Source organism: Octopus bimaculoides, chromosome 6 (assembly GCF_046866305.1).
Source record: "Octopus bimaculoides isolate indiv1 chromosome 6, ASM4686630v1, whole genome shotgun sequence".
Lineage (NCBI taxonomy): Eukaryota > Metazoa > Mollusca > Cephalopoda > Octopoda > Octopodidae > Octopus > Octopus bimaculoides.
Genome location: NC_142933.1, coordinates 1578204 through 1588434, shown reverse-complemented (window position 1 = coordinate 1588434; position 10231 = coordinate 1578204). Strand labels below are relative to the sequence as shown.

At 37.2% G+C, this 10231-nt stretch overlaps 1 long non-coding RNA gene across 1 annotated transcript in view; it reads right to left on the bottom strand.

The window, feature by feature from the left end:
- Positions 1-2907: 2907 nt before the first annotated feature.
- Positions 2908-10231, bottom strand: part of LOC149134907 (uncharacterized) — a 17643-nt gene continuing 10319 nt past the window's right edge. Inside the window, exons 2-3 of the long non-coding RNA XR_016242098.1 lie at positions 5582-5692; positions 2908-3145 (exon numbers count right to left, since the gene is read on the bottom strand). This is a non-coding gene — a long non-coding RNA (uncharacterized LOC149134907). The remainder of the gene's footprint in view (positions 3146-5581; positions 5693-10231) is intronic.

The window sequence follows — 10231 nt, the reverse complement described above, 5'->3', positions numbered from 1 at the left end:
GACTAACTTTCACTCACAGATCATCGATTCCAAATGTCCTCATGATGTCACCAAGCTGAGGACCATACTGGTCACTCCCACCCGCCAGCATTAATCGCATGGGCATCTGTGTTACAGTCTGAACATTCTGCACCCTTTCCGTTGTCCAATATAGATTAAAGTGATGGTCACAGAAGAAGTAGCCAAGATCCGATCAATTTCATTTCTTAAATACTTATTTAGTTTTCTTACCAGCAAACCCAAGTTTTTCTTTTTAAGTTCTGGCCCTGGACCATAAATTCTGCTCTCACAACCTACATTTTAAGCAAACTTCAAAACCTAAAACTGCCCTCTTCGATCTCGACTACATCTTTGTTTTGTTATAATGGAACTTGTAAGGTGAGCTGGCAGAATCGTTAGCGCGCCGGGCGAAATGCTTAGAGGTATTTCGACTGTCTTTACGTTCTGAGTTCAAATTCTGCCGAGGTCGACTTTGCCTTTCATCCTTTCGGGGTTGATGAATTAAGCACCAGTTGCGTACTGGGGTCGATCTAATCGACTGGTACCCGCCCCCAAAATTATGGGCTTTGTGCCTAGAGTAGAAAAGAATAATCATGGAACTTGTATTTTATGTCCCTTTACACTAAAACTTCAATTCAATTACTTCTAGAGACACTCAGATTCCTTTATTTGCCCCAATTATCTTAAAACGATTTAAAATATAATTTTTGCCCCTTTCTTGTTGTGCATCTATAAAATATGCCCTTATTGATGGCCTCACCAGAATTGTCGAAACTGACGAGACAGTATTTCCAAGGAGAAAATATTACAAAGGTCGAATGTTACCTAGACACTGGATTTCCATCAATGTGTGTTGTGAAACATGTGAGGTATTTCTGGACACTTTGCCTTTACTGGATCGTGACACGCTGGGAGAGTTCATTCGATAATCGATTCTACCGGGAACAACGATATTCAGCGATCGCACATTCCAGAGATTCCAGGTTACTAATTTCTTCACAGAACTGTGAACTCACAAAACACGACCCACATTCAATGACAATGTTAATGCTGTTCCCATGGTAAAAGACATTAGTGACTTCCGGTACGTCGACCCTGGACGCTTCTGATTGGCTAATATTACTTAACTTCAGAGTCTTATAACTTTTATATTCTTAATTATGGAGAAAAATGAATGTAATTTTTGCCACAGCATGCAAAACTACATCAGTATAGTAAATCTGAAAAAATACTGCTGGCTGGGAAAAAAATTAAAACATGTCCAATCACGAATGTCGTCTGCTTCCAGTTTTCTTTACTAATTTAAGTCTCAAATATAAGTTCCCCTTTATTTTGTTTTCCTTATTTGTCCATGTTGTAAACTAATAGCTAACTACTTGTATTTGAGTGTTTCTTCTCGCTCCTTTATTACTACGTCTTTGAATTTATTTCATTCTGCGGGCAATCAAGATTTTGAGTTTTCTTAACTCAATTTTTTTTTCAACTTAATCTTTAAACTATTTGGAATACAAGCCCACCCCACCCCACCGCCAATTAGTTGTTGACCTTTGACTATTTATCCTTCATACACAATAGATATCCTCTTGGTTCTCCACAGCAGATGCAGTCATAATCAGTCCGGTTCAGAAGCGATGTCAGCAATAGGCAAGAATGTAAAAGGTTAGCGAATGACCTCGAAACTTTTCTCATTTTTCGTTGCCTCGGAACTAATCAGCTTTTTATCTTTTCTTCACTATTTCCTCTCTCTCTTTCTCTCTCTCTCTCTCTCTCTCTCTCTCTCTCTCTCTCTCTCTATCTATCTATCTATCTATCGCTATCTCTCTCTCTCCCTCTCTCTCTCTCTCTCTCTCTATCTCTCTCTCTCTCCCTCTCTCTCTCTCTCTCTCTCTATCTCTATCTCTCTCTCCCTCTCTCTCTCCCTCCCTCTCTCTCTCTCTCTCTCTCTCTATCTATCTATCTATCTATCTATCTATCTATCTATCTCTATCTCTATCCCTCTCTCTCTCTCTCTCTCTCTATCTATCTATCTATCTATCTATCTATCTCTATCTCTCTCTCCCTCTCTCTCCCTCTCTCTCTCTCTTCCTCTCTCTCTCTCTCCCTCTCTCTCCCCCTCTCTCTCTCTCTCTTCCTCTCTCTCTCTCTCTCTCTATATATATATATATATTTATGTGTGTATGCATTATACACATGCTGTTATGCAATGTTTCCATGATGTGGTTTGCATAATTCTCTAATATTAAAATTACGATGGTAGTAAACAAAGTTTGCTTTAGAAGTGTTGAGATGTATTGAAAGATATGGAAATAATTTTATTCTCAAACGCAGGATAATGCTAATAAGATAAACATCCTAAATTTGCAGAATGTGTCGTTGGGTTAGTTTAGCGTAAAGGCAAAGCACTGCGACGCGTAATCACAGGGATATGAGTTTGATTCTTATGGCTGGCCGCCGACACACTTTTCTGAAAAATATGGATAATTTATCCTGTTCATACTATATTATTAGCATTATCCTGCGCTTGAGAATAAAATTATTTCCTTATCTTTTTCTAATATCACATTTATCTTATTCACGTGGTATTTTTTCTCAATGTCTAAAAGATATCAGTGTCAAAAGATTATTAGATATCCACCGATTATTTACGCAACTAATCCACTGATCAACTTCATCTGTTATGTTACAAAACTATTTTATATATTTGTTTTCAAAACATTTCTGTTTCTTTACTTCGCTACACATGATACTCCAGTAATTTCTGGTACTGTTTCTACCATTATTCATCGATAAGAGTTTCAGTTTCGAGATCACTATCACTACTTTTTTTTCTTACATATTGGGAGGGTCATTAAGCCAATAACAAACACACACTGATTCTATTTCACATCTTTATTTATCGATTGACAATTTGGTTAATTAATTAATTGACTAGTCGACTGTTTGATTAATCGTTTGATCATCCAATCAATCACTCATTCAATCAATTGATCAATAAATCAATCAGCTAGCTTTATCGAAGTGCTTTCGTCGCCATTCGCGATCTCATCAATGTCACTCCGTCTCCAGTCCAGTTCTGCTTCCGGTCTTTCTGTCTCTCTTTGGATATCGCCACACGTGATAAAGCAGACGAAACTTCTGCCTCCGTCTACGGAATAAATACAAAACTTCATGAAATAATAAGTTTAATTACAAGAAATTCATTAGCCCAAAGTGAATCAATTTTCACAAAAATAATTTTTAAAAAAACATAAATTGCGGTGCAATACAACACTTCATAACTTTGTAACTCTCGCAGGAAATTGGAATCCAAAGGATTGGATGTTTACAAAGCACAAATAAAAGAAATACAACACTATGATAATGTTTACGTACACACTCATAGATTCGCATATCGCTACACACGTACACACACGCATACCCACAATGTATGTATGCATGTATGTGTGTATGTATGTATGTATGTATGTATGTATGTATGTATTTATGTATGTATGTATTTATGTATGTATGTGTGTGTGTATGTATGTATGTATGTATGTATGTATGTATTATGTATGTGTGTGTGTGTATGCGTGTATGTATGTAGATTCTCTTCTATTTTTAGTTACATGAAGACTTCCGCTAAGGAAGGAACTGGTTTCTAACAAACGTACAAAAGCTCCATCGTTGGAATATAGATAAAAAAACACAAAGTCACATTTTGAACTTGAGGAAAATCCATTTACAGATTGTAACTGCAATGTCCGAATCAGTTGGTTGATTTTCTTTTCTCAAAATCCTAGCTTATTCAGATTGTCCCTTGGGCATTTACTCACAAAACCATGGGCACCAATCATTAATCATATAAATGTGAATTTGTAATCTGGATATAGAAACAGAGGTTTCGAAGCAATTGTTCATAATTATCCTCTTTATCTTTGATTTTCAGGAGATTTTCACATCAGCAGGACAGTTGACCTCTATGACGGTAACATGCATTTTCTTGTCTGCCGACACGTAAGGTATTGTTCTGTTCACTTTTCAGCACTAAGTTAATCTATTTATTTTTGCTTGTGTTGTTTAGCAAATGCAGTCTGAGATAGAAGCTATACGACATTCGAAGGTTGTCTCCACTGATGTCAAGCCTCCACCTCTTTCATCTCTTTCTAGGTAGAGCTTGTTGATACCACTGTTTCTGTGGAAGTTTCAACTTGATGTCAATATCTTGCGGGGGTTTTAGCGTCTATGGAGTGGATTCCCAAATGCTGGAATCAGCACTGGTACTACAAATGCATTATGGGATATTGTCTCATTGTAAGAGGAGAGCACCGTCTGCCAATGTGTTTTCTAAGTCTGGCAAAATATTCTCGGGTCACTCGATCTTAATTCACAGTACCTTCGTATAGTGTGTGTTCATCAATGCCTAGGGACTTGTAGCATTCTTTGTGTGGGACAGGAGAAATAGTGAAACCATTGATGCACAGATTTGGGGTCCGAGGGGCTGATTTTCCCCGCATAAAAATCAAATATCAACAGTTCTTTTGGCCAAATTCTCTCTGAGTTTCAGGAGAGTCCAGTAGAGCTTTTAGTACGCAAGCCTTGTAAACACTCTGCTCGGTCTTGTTGGTGATGTTGCGATTTGCTAAGCGTGTCTTTTCATACTTCCCAAATACCACAGATGCTTTCTAAATACTGCCCTGGTAAGCAAAATGGTCAACTACACCCAATCTTGTACCGTATCCTACGATATCTGGTTTGTCACACGGATCGCACAGTGCAGGTGTGAGCGTTCATTTGCCTTGTTTCCTTTCTCAGGCTTATTTAAGACCAAAGCCCTATAAGAAACAGCAAAACGATCTATTAATGAGTTGTACGTCACCAGCAGTGTGATCGAGGAAGTCAACATCATCTGTAAACGTTACTGATTTGAAGTTGAACCTTCTCAAACTGCAGACTCTTTTAATAGCTCTAAACCGCAAGAAGACACCCTTATCAGGGTAGCGGAATGTAGGTGTAAGTAGAACCGCAAAGAATATCGGAAAGAGTGAGGGAGCAGGAACATCGCCTTGATTTACTCTTTCGCCAATCAGACCTTCGTCAAAATTGAAGGCGACCCACGCCTTTATGTCTTGGTGCCACTGCTTAAACTTACTGACAAACAGCGATGCGCACCGGACCATTCCAAGGATTGTCCACAATGCCTTTCTGCCAATTGTATGAAAAGCTTTCGTTAAATGAACAAAGACTTCATATAAAGTCATTTGCTGTTCAGTGCGTTTCTCTTGTGTCTGTTTAGCTGTGGATATCATGTCGCTTCTTCTTCTACATACACGCATATATAAATCTACATACATACATACACACATACATACACACATACATATACGCATACATACATACATACATACATACATGCATGCATACATACATACATGCATACATACACACATACATACATAGTACATACATACATACATACATACATACATACACACTCTCACAAACACACACACACACACACACACACACACACACACACACACACACACACACATAGCGTTGGGGGACTGCAGATCGAGAAACCATTTAAGTTATCCGTGACCTGCTGGAAACATCGGCTTCATCCATGAAATGAGATCCTTTTTAAACAAATCGCAACAGCTTCGACACCTTTGATCATCGGTCGGTTGGTTCCTTAACGGTTGACTCAGGTCTGAAAGATACAACAAAATATTGTTTAGTTTTGTTTATAATGTGCTAAGAATATTAAAGGGAGGTAACTCTAAAAGACATCTAAGGGACATAACTCATCAAAATATTTTCTGAATTATCTCCCTTGAAAATCTAACTCTTAAATCTTTGTTTTGTGATTTGGCATTGTGTGAGTTTATGCGTTGAAGCATATTCTGTTGAGTCTTGGGAAAGTCATTCTCTTTTAGTGCCTTATTATTTAACACACTCACCAGCAAAATTTCCACTCATATACTTATTTACTTATTTATTTATTTATTTATTTAAATGAGTGGAAACTTTACCGGTGAGTGTGTTAAATAAGGCACTAAAAGAATAACTCTTCCCCAGACACAGCTAAATAGATCTGTGTTCTTGTAATTATCTGATTCTTCAGAAATAGCAACCAAATCTGTCTCAGATCAAATTTTCCCACCTTAAACAAGAAGGACACATTTTCTAATGTATTACAACATAGATTGTCTACGAAGAAGTATGTGATAATTACAGCCGGTTCAAAGCTTAAATGGGGTTAAATTGCTGGCTGGTTATTTCGACTCTGCCCACACCGTCTCGAAAGTGCTGCAAGTTATCATGAGCATTGCCGTTCCTACTCTGACCGACCCATCTATTTTAAATAGAGATGTTCTATAACTTAACATAATATATCCGTGACCTTAACAGTGTTTTTGGAAGGAAACACGTTTCTGTAACATTAGTTATTCTGTAAAATACACAAATTTAAACTGATTGAGAATCAAAGCTAAGCTGCATCACAATGTGAAAAGCGTCCGAACTAACAAAATTCTTCGCCCATACTTACTAATTTATAGAATATAATTGGTGGTTCTCTGGAGACTTTAGGTAAGGAGTACAGATATCTCTGTTGCAATATGTTCGTGCGCAGACATAGCTACCGAGTTAACAAGCTCACTTCTCATCTCTATGGTTTCAGGTTCGTTTCCACTGCACAGAACCTTGTCCAAGTATATTTGATCAATGCCTCGAAGCCTTGTGAGTAAAATTTGGTTGACGGAATCTGTGAAGAAACCCGTTAATATTAATAAAGGTTGGTAACCACAAATATACTCTTTGACAGGCAATCGAATATGGACTTTGGTTTGAGGATAACTTTCTTACGCCTCTCCCCCACTTAACAACAAGCCCTTGAAAACGACCATAGGTAATGCTCTTCCCCTCAAACTAACCATCGCTGATTATCTGGGTCCTGGATCAACTCTGACTTGTTGATTTAGGCTTTCTCTATGACAGTCATTTGTGTCGGACATAAAATGTATTATGAGTCTGTGGCCATGCGTATACCACGAAGAGTTGAGTGCCTGTGTTTGTGCAACACCCTATAACTTCCCAAGGAAACTATAAAATATCGCAGAGTTACTCATCTCTGAGCACACTTCTCATAACAGAAACATCTGTAAGCTAATGAAGTCGATTTCGTGACTCCTGTTCCCTTCTCATTAATTAATTAACTACGCTTCTCATTAATTAATCAATACGACGCTCTGTATTCGCCTAACGCTTTGCTACAAAGCATATGTTTAGTTTTAACAGCTAGTTATTAGTATCACAATGTCTAAGTGAATTCATTAAACATACACACACACACACACACAAACCTGAAACCATGGAGATGAGAAGTGGGCTTGTTAACTCGGTAGACGTGTCTGCGCACGAACATATTGCAACAGAGATATCTGTGCTCCTTACCTAAAGTTTCTAGGGTACCACCAATTATATTCTATAAATCAATAAGTACGGGCGAAGAATTCTGTTCAGTTCGGACGCTTTTCACATTGTGACGCAGCTTAGCTTTGATTCCCAATCAGTATAGGCACAGGAGCGGCTGTCTGGTAAGTAGCTTGCTTACCAACCACATAGTTCTGGGTTCAGTCCAACTGCGTAGCACCTTAGTCAAGTGTCTTCTACTATAGCTTCGGACCGACCAAAGCCTTGTGAGTGGAAAGAATCCCGTCGTATATATATATATATAAATAATAGAAATAATAAGAAAAAAATGAAATAAAATAAATAAAAAAGAAAGAAGTGGAAATTTTACCGGGGAGTGTGTTAAATTATAAAGCACCAAAAGAGAATGACTCTCCCCAGACACAACAAAATATGCTTCAACACACGAACTCACATAAAGAATCTTGCAAACCAATATATATATATATATATATATATATATATATATATATATATATATATATATGTAAATATATAAAAACAAATTAATCGGTATACACCACTTACTCGGTATTACCTGTATCCTTCGGGGTTTGGTTAAATCCAATACCCTCCTCAACCTTATATATATATATATATATATATATATATATATATATATATATATATATATATATATATATTAGGAGCACTCCGTCGGTTACGACGATTAGGGTCCCAGATGATATGATCCACGGAACAGCTTGCTCGTGAAATTAAAGTGCAAGACAAAATTCCATCAATACCATCAGTAATTCTGTATTGACTTGGATGGAAAAATGTGTCACTCAAGAAGGACTTCAGTTTGAACAATTTTCATGATGTTTCATATTTAGATGCTTCTATTAAATTCATTCAATTGTTAAACATAAATGAATTTTGGAATTAAATGGTTTTGATTTACTGTCAGGTGACTTTTGGCCATCCCTGTATACATTATATGGCATTTTATTGACTTTTAAGCAGAGTATTATAGCAGTGAGATTACATGAAGGCTGAATAGCCTCCCTTGGAACATTTTTTCCTCTTTCTTATTACTACATACGACTGTGACGTTTTTCCTGCTAAAATTAGCAGCTAAATCACCTTTACCTCAGATGCCGTCTTAAATACCTATATGATCATAGGTTCGCTCGATCAGTAATGAAACAAGAAATAGAAAACCAATTTCTGCCCTCGCGATCTGGCGTTTGAATCGTGTGATTGAGTTGGCTGCTCCTTTGCCTAAGCAGACCTTCATGGCAATAATACGGTTAACAGAGTTTTATTGAAGTACTTGATATGGCAAGTCAGAGTACATGAAAGATTTAGTCAGAGTAGCTAGTTGATAAACTCGGAGTATACAAATGAGAAAATCTGAGAACCTGCAAAGTTGAAAAATTCGAGGGAAAGAGTCGGAGTACTTAATAAAGTACTTTAAAAAATCCGAGTACCCTGTAGAGTCTTTAGGAGTACTTGACAGAGTAAATCGAAGTGGAGTAGTACCTCGGTTTTCGAACAACTCTGATGGCGAATAAATCGTGTTTTATATACATACATACAAACATATATATATATATATATATATATATATATATATATATATATATATATATATAGATAGATAGATATAGATATAGATATATATATAGATATAGATATATATATATATATATATATATATATATATATATATATAGGTATATATAGGTATATGATAGGGTTGCTTCAATATTTCGGGGGCAGTCTGAAGTATCTAAGCAACCAGGGGATAGTTAAATCCGAAGGCACTCCTGGAGATTACTTGTGTGGGTACCGTCTTTATTAGAAGGTATCCAGAGAGGGTGAGAGAGTGAGAGAGAGAGAGAGAGGGAGGGAGAGAGACAGAGACAGAGACAGACAGACAGACAGATATATATATATATATATATATATATATATATATATATATATATATATAGAGAGAGAGAGAGAGAGAGAGAGAGAGAGAGAGAGATTGCCCCTTGTGGGCAATAAAGAAATAAATATAATTCTCTGTTCCTCCTGCACTTAATATAGGAGCCTATAGTTATATCTGAACTCATTATTATCAACTCTACTGAAGTGACGAGTTGGCAGAATCGTTAGAGCGTCGGACAAAATGCTTAGTGACATTTCGTCTCTCTTTACGTTCTGAGTTCAAATTCCGCCGATGTCGATTTTGCCTTTCATCCTTTCGGGGTCGATAAATTAAGTACCAGTTGCACACTGGGGTCGATCTAATCGACTGGCTCCCTTTCCAAAGGTTTCGGGCCTTGTACCTAGAGTAGAAAAGATTATTATTATTACCCATGTTGTTGTTGATGTTCTTATTGCAGCTAATCATGTTGTTGTTGTTTCTGTTGCTGTTTATCCCCAGGCCAGCTTCGAGTGACCAATCCCCTGATAACCACCACGCCCTTCTCTCAAGCATTACCTACGGTGAATTATACAAAATACTATATATTTGTCTCTTTTCGAATCAATGTGGTGTAACTTTAGGGGAACTTGGTTACTATTTTTAACATGTCGAGTGCCCCCGTTGAAGCGCCTTCAGTGATGTCAAACCCGGAGATATCTAAATTGTAAATGTAGCATGGCTGAATGGTTAAGAAGTTCGCTTCACAAAGACGAGGTTGCTGGTTCGATCCTATTGTGAACACCTTGCTCAAAAGTCTTTTACAATAGCCTTGGTTCAATTCGTACTTTATGAGGGAGATTAATTTGGAAAATTACTGAACGGAAGTCCACCGGAAGGATTCTTCCTGCAGTTGAAAAT